The 21,682-nt window shown below is 40.9% G+C and overlaps 1 protein-coding gene across 9 annotated transcripts in view; it reads left to right on the top strand.

The window, feature by feature from the left end:
* THRB (thyroid hormone receptor beta) overlaps positions 1–21,682 on the top strand; it is a 383,013-nt gene that overhangs the window by 136,720 nt on the left and 224,611 nt on the right. For 8 of the 9 annotated variants that reach the window (XM_081235681.1, XM_081235682.1, XM_081235679.1 and 5 more), the window contains one exon: positions 19,508–19,579. The exons of the other annotated variant lie outside the window; for it this stretch is intronic. The gene's annotated coding sequence lies outside the window, so the exon portion shown is untranslated. The remainder of the gene's footprint in view (positions 1–19,507; positions 19,580–21,682) is intronic. 9 annotated transcript variants of the gene reach the window in all.

The raw sequence follows: 21,682 nt of genomic DNA, 5'->3' as shown, positions 1-21,682 counted from the left end.
TCTGTTGTTTCTTTCTAAATTAATCTGTAAAATAATCTGGTCACAATAAAATAGTGAGATAATTTTTTAGATGGAGGGTTGACTGGCTCTGTGGCTTCTGATATTCTTGTGAAAAAATAAGCGCATGAGAATGGACAAAGAGAGGGGCCCAGCCTTACCCAGATGTTAAAATCACTATATTAGTACCAACACAAGAATAGACAGACAAATTATCAGAGCAGACTAGAGATCAGATATAATGTAAATATTTATAGGAATTGGGTATATTATAAAGATGACATTCAGAGCAATGAGAAGGATGAATTGTTCTTTAATTCATGTTGGACCAACTAGCTAACTATTTGGGAAAAAATAACAAAGCTGACTACATAGCCAAAGCGGACTACCTTTGCCAAAATAAATTCCAAATGAATCAAAGATTCCAACATGAAAACAAACCATGAAACTACCAGACAAGTTTTTAAAAATAACTCTGGAGTGCATAAAGCCTTTTGAAGCAAGACACAAAACATAAAAGCTATAAAAGACAAATATGTTATGCTTGAGTATATAGTAATTAAAGTGCCACCAACAAAGTTAAATAACAAGCACCACGCTGGAAATTATATGAGCAGGACAAATGACAAAGACTTATTTAATGACTCTATAAAGAACTCTTATGAGTCAGTAAGAAAAAACCCATAAATCAATAGTAAAATGTGCAAAGCATTCATTCATTGATTCCTTATTTATTGAGCACCTACCAAAAGCCAGTCAGTACCTTTGTCTGTGCTAGGGACACAGCAGCAAATAAAACTAAGTTCCTGACCCCATGGACCTGCCCTTCTAGTAACAGATACAAATGACAAAAAGTGAACAGGCAAATACATTCTATTTCAGGTGGTGATAAATGCTGCAGAGTTAACTAAAGCCAGGCGAGGAGGTAAGAATGATGGGGAGTGGTTGCTACTGTAGGAGGTTTTTTCAGAAAAACAAGTGGCAGAAACGAGAGAGAGAAGTGTATGAAATGATGCATACAGTTAAAACATACTCAGTCGGCACAGCACAGCTTGTAGTGCAAAAGAACAGCTAACAACCTAGAAGTACTTCATTAGAGAAGTGCTTAATAAAGTATGAACAGAAGAAGTCCAAGGGAATGCTATGTAACCCGTTTAAAAGGAGGAAGTACATTTGAATATATCAATACGGGAGAATTCAAACCAAAAGCTGAACAAAGGGAGCTGGAGAGATTCATCATATGATCCTTCTTCTATGGAAAAAAAAAAAAGAAAAGATGCACAGATACCTATGCATGTGTGTACAAGGAACATTTCTGGGAAGATAAGCCAGGCTCTACCAATGGTGGCAGCTCTAGGAAGACTCCCTTTCCATGGTATTGTTTTTAGCTCCACATAGGTTTTATACCTATTCTCACAATAAAAGAGACAGGGGTGCCAGCACTGGAACAATGTTAAGACTGAGGAAGTCACCTCACCTTTCTGTTCTTCCCTTTCCCCAACTGTGAAAGGAGGGATTAGGGCTTCCCTGGTGGCGCAGTGGTTGAGAGTCCGCCTGCCGATGCAGGGGACACAGGTTCATGCCCTGGTCCGGGAAGATCCCACATACCACGGAGCGGCTGGGCCCGTGAGCCATGGCCGCTGAGCCTGCGCGTCCGGAGCCTGTGCTCCGCAACGGGAGAGGCCACAACAGTGAGAGGCCCGCGTGCCACACACAAAAAATAAAAAAATAAATAAAAAGGAGGCATTTGAGCGAAATGATCTCTAAACGTTCTTTTAAGCTCGGAGATTTAGAGCCTGAAATACTGGTGTTTTTGATATATTATTTTCTACTAAGATAGAAAGAGAACAGAAAAGCAACTGGGAGAAAAACAGACTACAGCATTGATTCGGGGCTACCATCCCATTTGCTTTACTTAAAACCTCAGGCCAGGTTCCCCAAACCAAGTAAGAGCCTTATGTTTTGGTTACATTATTGACCATAGGTCACTGAGAATAGTAGCTAGTGCTGAAAAATTTTAAAACATGAACTGGTGTATATTGCCAAAGGATAATTTATTCTTTACCTTCCTCTGGTCCATCTGCTGACAAGAAAGGCTTTAGGACTGTGGCCATGAGAGCCCATCTTTGCTATGGGACATCCGGCCTGAGTGCAGGATGAGGAAAGCCTCAAGCACTCTCGGGTTTGTTTTCTTCTGTTTGCATATTCATTTGACACCGTCATAGCTGACTCAGCCCTCCTAATGACTTTGACCATGAATTCACATTGGGTTGAATTTGTATGAATAACGTCATCTTTATTTTTTTAAATAAATTTATTTATTTTATTTTTGGCTACGTTGGGTCTTCGTTGCTGCGCAGAGGCTTTCTCTGGTTGCAGTGAGTGGGGGCTACTCTTCGTTGCGGTGCGCGGGCTTCTCATTGTGGTGGCTTCTCTTCTTGCGGAGCACAGGCTCTATGTGCGTGGGCTTCAGTAGTTGTGGCTCACGGGCTCTAGAGCGCAGGCTCAGTAATTGTGGCACAGGGGCTCAGTTGCTCCGCGGCATGTGGGATCTTCCCGGACCAGGGCTCGAACCCATGTCCCCTGCGTTGGCAGGCGGATTCTTAACCACTGCGCCACCAAGGAAGCCCTGCATAACATCATCTTAAAGCAGTAGGGTCAGAGCTATTTATTGCCTAAGGATTCAAAGTGTTGCCTGAGTCTCAAAACCTTCCTTTAAGAATTTATTTCACTCAGCAGTAGTAGGAGCTCAGGGTGCTTGAAAAGCAAGCAAGAAAGGACTGTTCCTTTTTACATCCCTCTGGAGGGGCCATTGATGGACCCATGGCCACCATTTCTGGAGGACTGAAGTTCTGTGGGATCTTAGGCACCCTCCTGCAGCCTGGACACTATCTGTTCTTATCACAGGAGCCCACGGTGGACTTCAAGGGATCCATAAGCCTCCTAGGACTGTCTGTAGAACCGTGCAAGTGTGCAAGGGCACCCTCTGGAAACAAAGCGAAGCAACAACAACTGCAAAATTGCCCACATTAGATTCCCCAAGGGACCCATGACCCAGAAAAGATACGCAATGTAATCAGTAGGCGTTTCTTTAGGGTATAGAAAGACTGAGAGGGATATGTGGAGGCCCATTCTGTGATACTATAAATCTCTATTTCTCCAAAATTGTATTGAATTTAAATGTGCCCATGCAAGGTAGACTGTGTACCACACTAATGATCAAATAAAGAAACTGACAATTGGGCTTCCCTGGTGGTGCAGTGGTTGAGAGTCCGCGTGCCGACGCAGGGGACACGGATTCGCGCCCCGGTCCGGGAAGATCCCGCATGCGGAGCGGCTGGGCCCGTGAGCCATGGCCGCTGAGCCTGCGTGTCCGGAGCCTGTGCTCCGCAACAGGAGAGGCCACAACAGTGAGAGGCCCGCGTACAGCAAAAAAAAAAAAAAAAGAAAAGAAAGAAACTGACAATTAAAAAAAAGAGGAAACACAAAATAATACTATAACACAATCAAATAATCGATCGTTATCAGTATGTTTAGCTCTAAATTATTTACTCATTTTCTGAGAATTATGTAATTCTAACTTGCTGACAGACTGTTTTAAACACTGAATAGGGGAATTCCCTGGTGGTCAGTGCTTAATACTCTGTGCTTTCATTGTTGAGGACCCGGGTTCGATCCCTGGTTGGGGAACTAAGATCCTGTAAGCCGCGTGGCACAGCCAAAAAAAAAATAAAAAAAATACTGGATAAACTATTTTACTCTCTTTTAAAAAAAAAAGATCAGGGACCCATTTGCTGTCCACGTGGCTGAAGATGGCTCTCCGCTCAGGCACCCTCCCCCAGTGCAGGTGGTTAGGGCACCTGGGCAAGGATGGGGAAACAGACTCCGGCAGGGTGATCTAAAGGAAGAGGCTGGAGCTTAAATTCTGCCTCTCACCTACTTGCCTGTGACCTTGGCAAAGTGATTTGGAGACGCTGAGCTTCAGTTTTCTCATCTCAAAAATGGGCCCAAGCATCCCTCGCTGCTCTGGTGTAAGGTGCTAACATCCTGGGCTACAGAGACCCTGGCCTCTGAGAAGCAAGTGGGCAGCACTGGCACATCCTTGTTAGAAATGCAGAATCTCAGGATCCACTTAGACTTACTGAGTCGGAATCTGCATTTTAACAAGGTCCCTACGGAGTCTAGATTAACTGGTATTTAAATTAGACTAAAATAAGATTTGTGGTGATGTGTCTGGCATTCAAAATGGATGAAGTTTCTAGTCCTGGTTTTCATCTCTCACATCACACTCCTCTGACTGCTTCACCTGGGGGTGACTGTATTTCCATAAGGCATCTTTTAGAGAAGGATCCGCATACAAATTGCAGAATGTGCTAGCAGCTGCAGCCTAGTCTAAACCAGCCCCCACACAAGCCGACCTAGGAGGCAGAGTATCTTCACCTTGCCGTAGGCTGGAGTGAACTAGAGCGGGCAGACGGTGTGACGGGCTGAGGCAGACCTCGTGAAGCCCTTCATGATCACAGACTCCTGGGACAGAGGTCACCAGAGCTACACCTTCAAGCCAAGGGTCAAATACAAACAAGCAAACAGATAAAAGGAAAGGAAATGATGAGAAATATTCCCCTCATCCCAGAAAGCAGCAAGGCCAGTCACAAGGCAAAAATTTAGGAGTTTCCAGGATAAACCAGACTCCTGTAGACATTAAGATGACTGAGATTATAATCCCCAAGCTGTCACTGGGGTCTGTGTATGTTGATGTGGTGTGTGTGTGTGTGTGTGTGTGTGTGCGTCTACGATGTGTGTGTATATTGCAGGGCATGTGGTGTGTGTAGGGTGTGTGGGGATGAATGTGTATGATGTGTGTGTATGTGGGGTGTGTGCATATGTGGTGTGTAGGTGTGTGTGGTGTGTGTATATGTGTGTGTATGGTGTGTGTATGCAGGGTGTGTGTGTATGCAGTGTGCATGTGTGGTAAGTGTGTATGCGGGGTGTGTGGTGTGTGTATATGTGTGTATGGTGTGTGTATGCAGGGTGTGTGTGGTGTGTGTATGTGTGTGTATGGTGTGTGTATGCGGGGTGTGTGGTGCATGTGGTGTGTGTGTACAGTTTTGCACATCCTTTCTCTCTTCGGTGGAATGTTCCGAGCCTCACTTCCCAGATGACCCCGCCCCCCAAGTGGGCCCTACTCTCTGATAGCACTGGGGAAGAATTCCAGGGTGGAGAAAATGCTGGTTTTGTCTCATGAAATCTCTGTTCCCCACCTTGCTGTCTTTTTTGGCCTCACTCCTAAATGCTTCAATGTGTACTTCCTAAGAACAAAGATAGTGTCTTACATAACCCAGTTATCAAACCCAGGAAATTCAACATTGATATAAATACTATTATCTAATCAACATTCCATATTCAAATTTTATCAACTGTCCAATAATGTTCTCGGTAGCAAGTTTTTCCCAGTTGGGATTTGCTCCACAATATCCTGTTGCATTTAGTTGTCATGTCTCCTTACACTGAAACAGGTCCTCAGCCTTTCTTTGTGTTTCTTGATGTTTGGAGGATACAGGCCAATTCTTTCGTAGAATTGGATTTCTGATGTTTCCTCAATGTTAGATTCAGGTGATGCCTTTTTGGAAGGAAAGCCACAATAGTGACCTTGTGTCCTTCTCAGAACACATGAGGTCAGTTCATTCCACTAGTGGTGATGTTAGTTTTGATCACTTAGTTAAAGTGCTGTCTGCCAGGTTCCCCCACCCATCCACCCCCCCCACCCCCCCACCCCCGTAGGGTTACTACTTTCCTCTTTGGAATTAGCATGTTATTTGGGAGGAAGTATCTTGAGACTATACGAATACCATTTCTTCCTTAAATTTTTCCCCACTAGTTTTAACATCCATTGATGGTTTTCTAACTCTGTCGTTCCTTCTGTATTTATTAGTTGGCGTTCTACTCTGCAGAAGAACTTTTACTTCTCTCCTATTTATGCATTCACGGATTTATGTATATCAGTGTGGACTTAAGGAGAAACCCTTCCCCCTTTGATTTTGAGCCTTCTGTGGTCTCCTCCATCCAGAATCTCTGAAAACCAGCCTGAGCATCCAGAGCTGGGAGCTGCCTGGGGTGGTGCCATGGGACATGGATGCACAGCCCCAGGGGATTCGTAATCTTGGTTCCAAACCAAGGTCTTTATTTAACCTGGAAATTTGGCTTTCTTCACTTTTACTCGCAGGTTGACGCTGAAACCCCTTCTCTGAGAGCAGAAACCCAGACAGAACACAGCCATGCTCTCTTCTCCTCTTCCATTCGGGCTCCCTTCTCTCCCCTCCAGTGTGTCTGTTCCAAAGCAGTAGTAAATGTCTCAGCCTGAGGACTGGAAAAGGCCCCAAGGTGTCGAAAAGTTTACCTTCCCATTATAGACCAGAAAATGCAATGGGTAGGTCCTAGTGACCCTGTATGCCTCGTGTTTCTCCAAAGTAAACGAGTTTCTATCCATTTTGTGATAGCATCTGAAATTCCTTTAACACTCTTTATTTAGGAACTTTAATTGAGGGCAAGGGTGTAAGGCTGCCAACCATAGGTGGTACCCCATCCACATTAGTAAGAAACTTTATAAATTTTAGCAGAGTTTAGTGAGGGATTGGGGTAGCTTTGTTGCCAAAGTCTCAGTATTTACAATTTGCTTCATGGACTTGCTTTATTCGATTTTTTTTTAGTTAAATTAAGGAATAAAAAAACAAATTTCTTAATTGGTTAAGTGGCTTGCTAGTAACAAGATTTTATAGTTCTTTTCTTTTTTCTAACTTTTTATTTTGTATTGGAGTATAGTTGATTAACAATGTTGTGTTAGTTTCAGGTGTACAACAGAGTGATTCAGTTTTACATATACGTGTATCTGTTTTTTTTCAAATTCCTTTCCCATTTAGGTTGTTACAGAATATTGAGCAGAGTTCCCTGTGTCACAGAGTAGGTCCTTCTTGGTTATCCATTTTAAATATAGGAGTACATGTCAATCCGAAATTCCCTCACCCTTCCCCCCTGGTAGCCATAAATTTGTTCTCTTAGTCTGTAAGTCTGTTTCTGTTTTGTAAATAAGTTCATTTGCATCAAATTTTTTAGATTCCGCATATAAGTGATATCATATGATATTTGTCTTTCTCTGTCTGACTTATTTCACTCAGTATGACAATCTCTAGGTCCATCCATGTTGCTGCAAATGGTATTATTTCATTCTTTTTTATGGCTGAGTAATATTCCATTGTATATATGTACCACATCTTCTTTATCCATTCCTCTGTCGATGGACATTTAGGTTGCTTCCATGTCTTGGTGATTGTAAACAGTGCTGCAATGAACATTGGGGTGCATGTATCCTTTCAGACCATGTTTTTCTCTGGATATATGCCCAGGAGTGGGATTGCTGGATCATATGGTAGATGGGAATGTAAATTGGTGCAGCCACTGTGGAGAATAGTATGGAGGTTCCTTAAAAAGGTAAAATTAGAGCTACCATAGGAGTTTTCTTTCTGACCGTATGGAATTATCCATCAGATATACAAAGTCAGAGAAACAATTGATAAAACAGATTAACCTATCTTTTTCCTCCCTGAATCTGCCAGTGCAACAATAAGCCTTTGGCAGTATCCTATACTAACCTGGTATGCCGGCTAAACTAATTGTGACTATCCTGTGGTCCCCGCTTGAGGACAGTAGGCTCACTTCTTTGTACTGCCTTCATTCCTTTTCAAATAGCTGTAGAGATTACTCTATTGCTCACTGTCGCCAGCTGGATGCCAGTAGTTGCTGTAGGGCTGGGGAACTATGCCAAAGGGAACTCATCCATGTGTGTGACATTTACATTAACTGAGTGGGCTTTCAGATTGGTCATCTAAACCTCTAATGTTATTTATAAGCTACGGTATTAAACTCGTCCACACAACCCACATGAAAAATAAATATATCAGAAAAAAAGGTTTTTTTAAGTTGGTCTTCCTTCATGGAAATATGTTCAGAGGGTAAGAACCCATGTTTCATTCTTCTTTTTGTTTGCATAAGATTTTTCTTTTTCTTTGCATAAGATTCACTGAGGCATCCAGTCTTCCTGTTCTCCGTGTTAAGTTAGAAATTTAACTCCTTAAGTTGTCATTAAAGAGAAAATGGACAAAGTTTCCAGCTATTTATGAGTCAGCAAATGAACAAACTAGAATTTATAAAGAAATGCATCATTACATTTTTTACAATAACTTTCATCTAGCTGTAAAAGCAATCCATGTGTACAATGGAAATTTTGAAAAAAAAGATAATAAATAAGAGATAAATAATAAATGAATTAAAAAAATACTTAATATTCACTCTTGATTTCACTAGCTAGTGTTATAGCTCCTCAACATTTTGGAGTGTTTCTTCCAAATCTTTTTCTATGCAAATATAATACATATGTGCTTTAAAATGGTCAAATTCATATTTTGTATGTATAGTTCTTCAACCTGCTTTTTGCATTTAACATTTTATTGTGGTTATTTCTCACACTGTGATTTGTGAGTATTAGTTTTAATGGCTGCCCAATTCCTTTTTAAAAGTCTTCCCCGCAGTTTGAGACTTAGAGACTGCTCTGACTTCATGCTACTAAGGCAAATATACCTCTGTAGACATCTGTGCATGTAACTCTTAGTTTGCATTTTTGGTTATTTCCTTGGGATCATCCATGCTCTCTTGGGGCTAAAGCAGAAACAAAGCCTAGACTCCACATCCTAGGAAACAATTGATCCATTTCAGCCCTGTTAAATTCCTCATGATCCTTTTCTGCTAAAGGAAAGACCAGTCATGTTCATGTCCCTCTTTACCCACAACCTGTCCTCACAAAAACAACATTACCAAAGTGGACCATGGTGCTTGGCCCAAAACATATTTTTCTTTCTTTGGGTGTGGAAGATAAGCCAAGATGGCAACTTGCCCAAAAGTGATCCAAGAACCTTTTGTAGGGAAAGTTTTGTTCGATAGGACCTGAGAGGATGTTTTAAAATAAAAGTTTTATTAAGGCGAAATGTGTTCCTGGGTTAGAAAGATAAGGTTTCTTCTCACATGCCTGGACTAACTCCTTCCAACATGTTTGCTAGTTCTCCTGTAGACACACAACTTCAGTGACCTGAGAAAGACTTTACACCCTGAAAAGAAAGATAAAGGAAACTCAAGAACATGAACTCCTTTATCACAGAGATGCACAGAGATGCTCACACCATTCTTCATTGTCAACTGTAGAACCCTTTGTTCCTCTTTCAAAAGTGTCTTTGTGTTTCTTGGAATGAGCTGGCTCTCTCTCTCCCAGCTGTCGGAAATGCAAGAGAACTTCATGGAAAGCAAGAGTGTATATTGTTCCCGAAAAGGTTAGAGGTGAGCTCCCGTCACATGGTCATCGTCACCATCTGCTCTCGCCGCAGACATTTTTGCAGTGGTTGGACCACAGGTGTTTCTATTACAGGTATTGAAGTTCCTGTTCCCAGAGAAGCAGGGCCTGGCAACTTGGGAGGACCTTTCCTCTTGTGGCTCTGCCCTGACTGATTTACTGTGTGACTTTGAAAACATTTTATGAGGGCTTTTTCTGGAAAAGATGATGACAGCTTATAAAGATACAAATACCATAATAAGTAAACATAAGTTGTAAAGGATAAGAAAAACCAAGAAGCAAAGGAAAACAGGTATAGACACTAATAATGAGCTGCAGATTAGGTTAATATGCAAATCTGTACCATTGTACATTTAATAACTTTTTACTGAGTGTCTAATATTTGCCAGGAACTCTGGAACACATTTTTCAAACTTAGCTGCAACACGTTAATGGTCCATGAAATCATTTAAGTGAGTGACCACCATTTTTAACGGAATGGGATGTGAAGGGCTAGGATAGAATACAATAGAAAATATCAGAGGTCATTGCACAAAGTAAGGATATTATTTACAAAAATATAACTGTACACTGGGTCATGATACAAAGTGTATTTCTTACTGTAGCCGTAGTAAAAAGAAAATTTGAAAACCACTGACCTGTGGGTATGCACAAATTTAGGGCTGAGTTTTCCAGAAGCCAATGGGAATAGGGAAACGTTATACCATTTTTGCTGCTCATTTCCTACAACTATGCAGAAGGAAAAAACTTTTTTTGCTATCCTTCACAAAGAGAAAAAATGAATGACATACTAAATAACCTCCTTACAGAAAACCCTGGTAATTTAAGGCTATTTCTTTCAGCCTCCCCCCTTCCTCCCCCCCATATACATAACAGCATCACCCTACACTCTACAAGATGTCTGAAATTTACCCTGATGTGTACTTTAGGTCCTACCATGCTCCTTACCATGTATGTCAATGTTCTTATGAATGCTAAGTAGGAAACGGGTGATATTTCTTAAAGTTTTGTAAACAAAGTTATTTTTTGAAGCAAAATGTAGATACATTCCATTAAAACATACAGTAAAATGCATACATCTGTTGTAGTAAAAATGATGGTTACTTACTAAGGTGGTTCCAGGGACCATTAATGTGTTGCAACTAAGTATACAAGTCATTAGCATACAGCTTGATACATTTTCACAAAATGTAAACACCCATGTAACCACCATTTAGATCATGAAATGGAACAACTGACAGGAAGGAGAAACTCTCCAACTTCCCCCCTTCAGTCTCTCTTCCAAAAGACTGAACTTAACTGAGTTCTAAAGCTACAGATTAATTTTGCTTTGTTTTGAACTTTACATAAAGGGCTCATGTAGAATGTATTCCTGTGTCTGACTTACTTTGCTCAATATTATGTTTGTGAGACATTCCATAAGTTGTGATTTATATATTTCATTGTGGGCACATATCCATTGGTGAATAGCTTGTTTACAGCTTTGGCTATGATGAGAAGTGCAGCTATGGACATTTATTTTTGTACAGGTCTTTTGGTGAACATGTGTACACATTTCTGTTGAGTTTGAGGATGAAATTGCTGGTATATATATATATATATATATATATATATATATATTCAGCATGAAGAGATATTATAGTGTCTCAGGGCATGATCATACATGTGCATCCTTGGGCCTGGTGAAAATCTACCTGGAGATCCACCAGTGTTTCAGTAACAAGTACAAGCACACGTGTGTCCTTTTCAATTCCTTTGTCTTATTTTTATTTTGGAAAATTTGGAAAATATAGGTAAGTATACAGAATAAAATTTAAACCACTATAACCCAGCCACCCAAAGATGACCACTTTTAGCAATTAATTGTATATCCTTTGAGCCCTTTTAGATTATAGATAACACTACGTGTTATAGTTAACACTAAGTGAACATCTTTTTCACTGAGGCTTTGTATATATATATATATATATATATATATCCATAATCATTTATTTAAGATAAATTCTGGGAAGAAGAAATGCTGAATAAAGAACGTGGGAAACCTCAGGCTTTGATACACTCACTAATGTTTTACTAGTTGGATGAGTAGGGGTGTGGGGAAGGGCACACAGAAAACAGATGAATGTCAAAGAAGTCACAGGTAAGAAAGAATATACTAGCACCAGAGGACTGGCAAGAAAGCCTCCAAAGATTCTCTGCTATGAGGATTCTATAGTACCTGTTCATTTTTTTTTTCGTTTAGAAAGAGGAAATAGTTTTTAATTCTTTAAGAAATAGCTTTCTTTTGGTAGGTGCCACTGAATTTGGAGCTATATAGCCTTTTACTGTTTGTTTTTACAGTTATCTATGTTGCTCCAATTCCAGTTGTGTGCACTCGGTCAAAAGAATCATTGCAAAGTTCTCTCTGGTCTGTAATCAGACGAACAGCCTCAACGCCCGATTCTGCTGTTGCTCCTTCGTGAGTAGTGGTTTCCCTGCCGTGCTTTGTTTGCAGATCCCCCGGAGGTGGTTCTCCAGAGGGATGAATGGCATCTTTGTTCAAAGGGGCCAGGAGAGAGAATCATCTAATTCTACCAAAGACAGGAGACAGTAAACCGATCCTGCGTTTCCATTGCTTTTGGAAAAAGAACAGTAAATGACAGCAAAATTGAATAACGAGATACTTGCACGGTATAAATGACCCAGCGGAAGAGATGTGATGAGAAGGAGAGTGAGGATTTGATCTCTGCCTTTCAGTTTTCAGTCATTGTCAACCACGAAGTACAAAAATTGGCTCAGCAAAACTTAGTTTCATCCAGGATACTAGACAGAGAGCCAAGAGATTTTTTTCCCTGCTAAATTGCCCAGGATTGATGTTTTGTGGATATGTTTACATTGGTGAATAAAGTCAGAGCACTTTATTTTGCTACGGTTGTGCTTTTCAAACAGTGGGTTGGGTCCTATTCGTGGGTAATGAAATCAATTTCACAGGTTATTACTAACTTTTCTTTAATGAAATAGTATATAAAAAAGAATAGAATAGGATAGTGTTGAATGGAATAGAAAATATCCAAGTACATCACATAAGCAAGAATACTATCTTATGGGGCTTATATTTTAGTTAGCTATACAGACACACATCTAAATATATGGACATGTGTTATAGATTAAAACAAACTTCTCATTATGGGTCATGGTCAAATAATGAGTCCTGGGAATTTTTTACATTAGAGACTTTTTTTTTTCTTCTCTTTTTCTGGGAATATTTTTGTATATACACAATTTTCCAAAAGTTTCTTTGGAATTGAACAGATCAAACTTTGGGGTTTGGGGTTGAGGGGACCAGGAAACATCTTCATGTTAATATAGACAACAGTTACCTTCTTGTTGATCCAAAGTACAAGTAGAAAAAACTTGGCTTATCTGAAGCTGTCTTTATTATGGTCCTTTATAGAAGGCAACTCTGATAATAACACCTCTTTTCCAATGTCAGATGGAAAACACCCAAGGTTAGAAAACTGTCATGGTGGCATTCAAATACCAACCCAAGGGTCAACATATTAATACTCTGAGAAAAGGATGGCTCATGGTAACACGATATACCTACTTGCCGGTGATTGCAATTAAGACTTTACCAAACAATGAATCACTAGTAGCTGATTATGATGACATGTGCTGATTTTAAACATTTACTATGATCATTCAATAATAGAATAAATTTTCATGTATGCAAACATTTTCCTCCTAATTCAGCTTCATCCAAATCTGTATTTAATTGCTTTGAGTTAACATTAAGTGGACTCACAAACTTGGGTAAGATCTAGCAGGTGGCCCAATTGTATGTAAGTTTCCCATGTGTGGGAAATACACCTATAAGTATGTGTATACAGATCATACGAGTATATAATACCTTATGCTAAGTGATCCATTCATTGGTACTTCATCCTTATGAAACCAAAGAACGGTCAATACAATAAATAAAAACAGTCACTCTAGAAAGCAATCACTCTAGTGGCTGCCTGAGGAGCTATTTCAGAGGGGTTTGGAGATTGGGTTTGGACTCAGCAGTAAGGAAAGATTGCGTTTGATTAGTAATATCTGTGACGACATGGAAAGGGGACAGTGGTGATATACGTGCCATGTGTTTATCTTGGAACTTTTCAATTGAATGACTCTTTACAGTATCTTGGAAACATGAGTTGCTTCCTCCGTTTCATAGGGGAAAGAAAGGAATAGCAGATGGAGGTGGCCCAGAATTAAACCTTTTTATTTTTTTTTCTGTACCCTTTTTTAAAAATCGAGGTATAGTTGATTTGCAATATTATATCAGTTTCAGGTGTACAACACAGTGATTCAATATTTGTATACATTGTACTTCATTTACAGAATTAAAGCTTTTAGTCTCTCTTGATCTTGTTTCATTTCTGTTCATATTTATCTAGATTATTTTAGATAGTGTCTTACAAATGTTCATGTCGTTTACCCCTTTCCATTCCCATTGCCATGGTTACATTTTTGATCCTCATTAAAATGATGACTAGAGGAGCTCTCTAGATGACTGTCCTGCTTGTAGCGTTCACAGTGTTGGATGGGGTCAAGCGTCACGGGCTCCACTGAAAACCATGTGAAAGCTCTGTCCCATCTCTCAGAAAACTGAACACTTGCCCAGACTCCTGCCAATGTGTTCAGGAGGGTTGTGAGCTCTGTGAGGTCTACGCTTAATTACAGATCCCTAGTCTGGTTCTCTCCCTCCCATCTACCCCTCACGTTTTTATCAGAGTAATATTTCTAACACACAATTTGGATCATATTACTATCTTCTCAGAACCGATTCATTTCCCATTGCCTTCAGGACAGAAAGAAGTCCAATCTGCTTAGATGGGTCTCCAAACTCTTTTTTTTTTTTACCAAAATATATTGGGCATATTACATTGTGGAATGTATATAACATGTTACACTGGCACATTTATATATAGTAAGATAATTGCCATCGTAGGGACAATTAGCACCTCTGTTACATCACATAGTTTTCTTTTCTTTTCAGGGGTCCCAACTCTTTCAAGCTCTCACCTTTGTAGCCTCCTTGCCCCCCTCTTCTCCCCTGCACCTTCCTCCCAAATACACAACCTCTAAACCTAACCAGAACACTTGGTCTTTCCCTCCATGGTTCCTGCACTTTGCTCCCACTGGTGCTGCTACCTGAATATCCTTTTCCACCTGTTCAGGCCCTTTCTAACCTTCAAGCCCAGTGTCTGTTCTCTCCATTATTTCTGCGGACAGAGCTCTCAGCACCGGTGAATGCCTTGTGGTGTCTTGCCCGTCATGGTGAACTGTGTGCCTATTTGCCCTCAGGCCCCTTGCTTGCCCTTCCCTGGTGTGACTGACCTGATGGGGAAGATAAGAAGGATAACAAGCCTAGGGAATTGTGGGGTTTTTTTGCTAGACTTTATGTGTTTACTCTCTTTATATTATATAATAACCTACAAGAAAGTAACTGAGAAGGCTGGCTAGCAAAGGCAAATGAAAGGTGGAAGGCATATGAGATGCAAATTATTGGAGTTTGAAGTTACAAGTCAAAAAACCCCCCAAAAAACCCCCAAAAACAGGGCTGTCCAGGTTCCTGACTCTGGGGTCAGCCTTGGAAGGCCCTGAGGGAAGAGGGAAGCCAGGTGCTCCTTTCTCACACTCAGACCATCTCTCTGATGGCAGATCGTCTCCTCTGGGGCTTCAGCTCCTACTAGGGAGGGCTTCTGAGCTGTCAGCTTCTGTGGTGTGGCCCTGTCCCCTGGGCTCCATCACCGACACTTCTGTGCTTTGTTCCTGTTGCTCAGGGACTTTCTGCAATGACTGAGTTCCTGGATGGCTCCTGCTTCCCCGTTTGCCTTCACATCTTTCCTTCTGTGTGATCAGTTCCCTGCATTATAGTCCTTCTGTTGAAATCCTTAGACTACTTTATATTTTCCTAGTTGAACCTTGACTGAAACAGCTGGCATTTGGTGGATAGTTGATGAGTCTGATTGCCTAAATTTTAAACTGTCTTCTATGGGGACATCTGTTTTTTGAGAGAGCCAGGGGTAGGTCCTATATCGGTTATATCTAGTACACAACAACATTTTGTACAGTTACCTGGGAAAGTAACACATTACCTCAAAACTCAATGGTTTGAAACACTTGGCATTCATAAGTTCACAAGTCTGAGGGTTGGCTACTGGCTGGTCCTTTGAGGTCCAGCTGGGCCCACTCGTGCATCTCTGGTCAGCTGGGTGGTTCTGTGTATCTTGCCTGGGTGCTGTCCTATGTGTGGGGCTTGGCTGCTCTAGGCTGATCTAGGATGGCCTTGGCTGAGACGTGAGTCAACACCACTCTGTGTTTCTCAGCCATGACAGGCTAGCCCAGGCATGTTCTCACGGCAGTTACAGAGGAGCAAAGCAAACACATAAACATAACAAGAACTTTTTCAAACCTCTAGATGGAACATACCTGCTAACATTCCATTGGCCAAAGCAAGTCACCTGACCAAAGCCAAAATCAAAGGGGGCAGGCATATCAGCTGAACCTCTTTAGTAAGAGGAACTGCAAAGTTACATGACAAAGGGTAGGGACAGGGAGGGCCGAAGATGTGACCGTGAATACAATGCAGTCAGTCTACATCAGGCTCCACAGGTTTGATGAGAGAGCCAAGACCAAAGAAGTAGAGAGATAGATGACATTAATGTATCGCCATAATAGTAACCCCTTTTAAATGAAAATTTTGCAATAAAATACACATTGTGTATTGGCTAGTTTGTTCTGTAGAGTTCATTTGTACATAATTACAGACTGAAGAACATAGACCAAGTAAAGAGCCATTTATAACTAACATATTAATAAACCAAGCTAAAGGGACTTTATTTATCCTTTAACCTTCAATTCACATTAATTGGGAGCAGTCATGGGAAATGGGGCCAACCTTACCTCAGGTCACATGGCTTAACAAAATGAACTGTTTCATGCTCAGAAATAAATGCCTTCCAAATATAAATATGAATCAGTTACAAAACAGAATATTTTGAGTACAAAATAACCACACTGTTAATATATTTGTGTCCCAATTAAAAATGTGTAAGGAACACGCATTCTGGGCTAAAGTTGTCCCAGGGAGTGATTCTCATTTTTGCTTTGAATCTTGTGTAAACAAACCGGGCAGCCTCCTTTGAGCCATGAGCAAATCCATGGCTCCCTGTTTTCTAAAGAGAAGAAGAATTAAAAATGGGAATGTTTAAGTTGGAAAGGTCTGGGGCTTGACCTTGCTGCTTTAAATTTCATTTCCTTCATTACTAGGAAATCACTTTGAGTTTGTCTTCTTGGAGGACTCTAATTTGGTTTGTTCTTGATTTGAGCCACACCATGAAAGAGATGCTGTCTGTTTGTATTATAGCAAAACTTGGAAGCCACTTCAGTGGCACTGTTTTCCAGTTGTCTTCTCTGCTGTTTTAATCTTTAAACCTGAGCGTGTTCTCAGTAATTCACAATGAAGCCCATGACATCCTACTGCCTGAGCGAGAATCCCAGTTAGCCTCTTTTTCACTGGCTTTGGGCATAATTTTAAATCTTTCTCCGGCTCTGAACAATGGGGTTTCCTCATCTAAACAATGGGGTTATTAATAATACCTACCTCATCTGATCATTGTGAGGATTAAATTAAGTGAAATTAGGTGAGATAATTAGCATAACCCAACCCACAAAATGTGCTTAAGAAGTGGTATATATTAAACTGCTTATTGTTACTAATTATTATGTGAGAATGTTTAGGTTGTTTTCACTGAGTCAGGTTCATGTATATTCTTCAAAGTATAAATCAGAATTATACCTTCAAAACATAAGTTGAGGTTCAATATTGTTTACATATAAGGCACTGATTGTTTTTAGGTATTAGTGACAAGGGTAGCGGTGCATATCTATTCACATTTAAAACCACAACAGTTACAAACAAAAGCTTCTTTCTGGCTTGTCAATTTAGTCTTTGAGAACGCTTTTAGAATATGCTTCTTTTTTTTTCTTTTTTTAATTGAAGTATAGTTGATTTACTATGTTGTGTTAGTTTCTGGTGTACAGCAAAATGATTCAGTTATATTTTTTCATATTTTTTTCATTATAGGTTATTACAAGATATTGAATATAGTTTCCTGTGCTATACATTAGGACCTTGTTGTTTATTTATATATAGTAGTGTGTATCTGTTAATCCCAAACTCTTAATTTATCCTTCCCCCTCCCCACCCTTTCCCCTTTGGTAACGGTAAATTTGTTTTCTATGTCTGTGAGTCTGTTTTGTAAATATGCTCCTTAAATATCTTGGTCTTCAGCCTTAAAATATTAGAGCTTCCAATGTTCTTGCAAACAGTACAGTGATACTGACAACTTGGGATTTCAATATTTACGACAAAAGCAAGTGGAGAGAGACTTTGAAGAAAACAAATACCACCTCAAATTCTTCCTTAATGTTGTTTGAAAAGGGAGGAAAATTAATAATAAGCAGATCAATTTTTAACAAATATGTTTTACCTTTCAGTACACTGACTGTCCACTCTGCATGGAACCATAGCAGAGAAGACAGAGCAGCATCTTGGGAAGCTCAGAGTGGAGTTGCAGAGAAAATATGCACATGCATACATACATATGCACGCACACACACGTAACCAGCACACAGTTTAATGGTATGACAGGTGCTTTCATGGTGTTAGGTGGAAAGGCAGTGACTGAGCTGAGACTTAGTGCAGTCAGCATGGTCAGTTCACACACATGATGTTGAGAGTCCAAGTGTAGAACGATAGATACACATATGTAGGTTCATATCATATAGGTGAATGAAAAACACACAAGCACTGTTCATTGTCCTGGATACTCATCCTGTATGTAAATGTTTTAAAAAAATGTACTGGCAAGATACAAATTCATGGTCTGGCCTTGGAGTGGGTTGTCAAGGAGACTATACCTATGCTCTATTTTATTTAACAACAACAAAAAAAGGGGGGGGGCTTCCCTGGTGGCACAATGGTTAAGAATCCGCCTGCCAATGCAGGGGACATGGGTTCGAGCCCTGGTCCGGGAAGATCCCACATGCCGCGGAGCAACTAAGCCCATGCGCCACAACTACTGAGCCTGCGCTCTAGAGCCCGTGAGCCACAACTACTGAAGCCCGTGTGCCACAACTGTTGAAGACTGCATGCCTAGAGCCTGTGCTCTGCAACAAGAGAAGCCACCACAATGAGAAGTCTGCGCCCCGCAATGAAGAGTAGCCCCCGCTCACTGCAACTAGAGAAAGCCCACGCGCAGCAACGAAGACCCAATGCAGCCAAAAATTAAATAAATGAATAAATAAATAAATTTATTTAAAAAAAAAAAAGAGCAGATGGGACAAAATGTTGTCAATGGTCCATTCTGGGCAGAGGGGATCCAGACATTTGTCCTGCCAACCTGTGCTTCCCTATGATCTCTAAGTTTCCCACAAGAACAACTACAACTGTGGGGCCACAGCCATGGAAAAAGAAGCCCCTCGCTTGCTGGGCAGACAGACACTTGGAGATGTCATCTGCTGCAGGAACAGATGCCCTGGTTTCTCCTTCATCTGTTTACACCTGGGGGAAGAGTCCCCAACAACACCGCACTTGACACCATCTAGACAGCTCCGTAGCTTCCTCTCAGGTCCCCCATCCTGACGTCTCACAGGGGCACAGCCCCAGCTGAGATTTGCTGGGACCTATCCTGGGAACCATCCTCTGACACCCAGCTGGACCCTTTTTAGCACAAAAGTTCTAAATTGTTTGATTCACATTTGCCTTTTAGTCCTCTTCTGAGGCTGGGAATCCAAAACCCCGGAGTCCTGTGCAGAAAAGTAGGTTCTTGGGATCCACAAGCATTGTCTCATGCCTATAATGTGTTATTACAATCCTTGTGTTAAAGTCCCTTTCTCTGAAACCAGCTCCCCTTTGGAATGAGATTTTATCTAAGTCTGTTTGCATGTATTCAAAATCAGAGACAGCTCTGAAACCAGACCCCATTTAAACATAGAAAGAAGAGCAGTGGCGAATTAAGCAAATGTTGGGGGAGTTTAAAAAAAAAAACACCTATTTATCTTCTTGTGTTTCCTTTTTTCCAGATCTGCATTTTCCCTCCCATTGGCAGTCCTGCGTGGGTACCAAGTTCCACACGGGATTTCATGGATTGTCAGGTCAGATGTTGGGCTTGACTTGGCTGTTTGCAGATTCTTGATTTTATGATTGCCACTTTTCAGCATTATGGGAATGATCTTCTAGTTTATGGCATTACTGCTGCCGTTATTTAAGATGGTTTTGAACTCTGGGGGTAATCAGATTCGTGATTTTATGATTGCCACTTTTCAGCATTATGGGAATGATCTTCTAGTTTATGGCATTGCTGCTGTTGTTATTTAAGATGGTTTTGAACTCTGTAGGTATTCAGGAGGAATATACAACATTCGATGGGTTAAAAATAAACATAATGGTGAGAAGGATGCTTCAAATTCATTTGGGGGAAAAAGGAGTAATAACTGGACAGAGAGAGAAAGGAGCACATTTTTCATTTGTTATGTGGAAAAATGCTTGATGGAGGACCACAGTCCTTTCCAATCTCTCTTTTCCTTGAGCGCTAAAAAAACCAAAAGGATCAGCTCACCCTTGGTCAGAGCAAGTCAGGTAGGGCATGTGCACCTGTGCAGTGAAGACCCCCTTCCATTACTGACAAGCCCATACAACTGCCCTCCAGTCCCCAGATGTTTTGGAAATAGCAGGCAGCCTGTTCAGTTTGGAACACTAGGATGTCATTTGGAACCCAGTTTGTTTACATTATTATAACAACAGTTGCAGTTTGTCTCTGCAGTTAGGGTTGTGTCAGCACTTTCCTTTCTGTGTTTATTATTTTTAGCAGTTTAAAAGCTAACCAGGAAAAATGGCTTTCTGGCGGTGAGGTGACATTCCGGCTGGGCCAGGGTCTGTGGCGTCTATAGATGCACTGGCTGGCTGTGGAGTCGGGCCTTTTGAATGCTGCCTTTGTGCTTCCATCGCCAGGGCCTCTGGCCTATTGTCCAGCCGCCTCAGTTGAGGTGGCACTATCTGATTGTAACCGGTACTAATATTACAGTGTTCGGTGCCAAGACCCTCCCCAGGGGCCCCCAGTCTGGCGGCCTCTGTCTCCCAGCTCTCTCTCCAGGGGACCAATCCCAGCTCTCATATCAGAAACGCTATTTGTAATTTATAGAAGGTTCCAGGGAAAAGGATCGGTAAGGATCGGCTAGCCCTGCAGTTCTCTAACTTTTTTATTTTTTTTTACAAAGAACCCTTTACCCAAATGCAATCTTCCAGTGAAATGCAATTTGTAAGACCTGGAAAAGTACAGCTGTTCTGTTTGAAGGAGAGAACCCCAGTTTTCAGCCTCCACTCCACCCACCCCCAATCAAGGTGGCTTCTCAGGTCCCCTCCCCCAACCAAGAAACCTACGACTCCTCAGAATACTTGCACACTGTCTTCACAGGGCGAGCCCCTCAATTTACAGAGAAGGAAACTAAGAGGTGATTTTATAGATGCTTAAAACATGAGACATTAAGCACTAAAAAAGTACACTGCATTCATCCATTTTTATTTAGTTCTAAAAAAGGCACAGCTAATCTACGTAATAGCAATCAAAATAGTGGTTACTTTGGGGAGAGACCAGATTGACTGGGCAGGGATGCAGGGAATTTTTCTGGGGTGATGGAAATGTATGTCTTCATAGAAGTGTGGGTTACATGGCATTTGTCAAAACTCGTCTCCTTTTGCTATACGTAAATTATACCTCTGTTAAAAAATTAAAAGAAGGAAAATAAAGCAAAGAAAATCTAACTGTTTTGTGAATGAAAATACTGAGAGCTTCCTGAAATACTGAAAATACCAATGGTCTTTCTTAAAGCTATGTGCACTCTTTATTGAGTGGAATCTACAGTCATTATGCAAAGTTGCAGAAGACAAGAGACCACGCTGCTTTTCCAATTATTGAACTTTCTTTGTTCAATAATTACCAAAACCAGAAAAAAAAATCTCAGAGAATTTCAGACAACAGAACCCCTGAATACCTTCTGGGGTCTTCTAGCCAGTAATGCAGCTAAAGGATGATGTATGGGATTCCTGGCGGTGGAAATCCCGAGTACAATACTTGATTCATGCATTACTTTGACATGTACTGTTGGTAATGCTCGGGAAATTGTTCATAATTTTTTAACCTTTGCTCCTTCATCTGAATGCTTTTTCGGGACCTGTGAAATACAAGATTGCTTCTTCTA

Source organism: Mesoplodon bidens (genome assembly GCF_964165515.1).
Source record: "Mesoplodon bidens genome assembly, chromosome: 5".
In the NCBI taxonomy this organism is placed as follows: Eukaryota; Metazoa; Chordata; class Mammalia; order Artiodactyla; family Ziphiidae; genus Mesoplodon; species Mesoplodon bidens.
The sequence above is the reverse complement of the archived record's forward strand: the minus strand, read 5'-3'. Positions and strand labels throughout refer to the sequence as shown.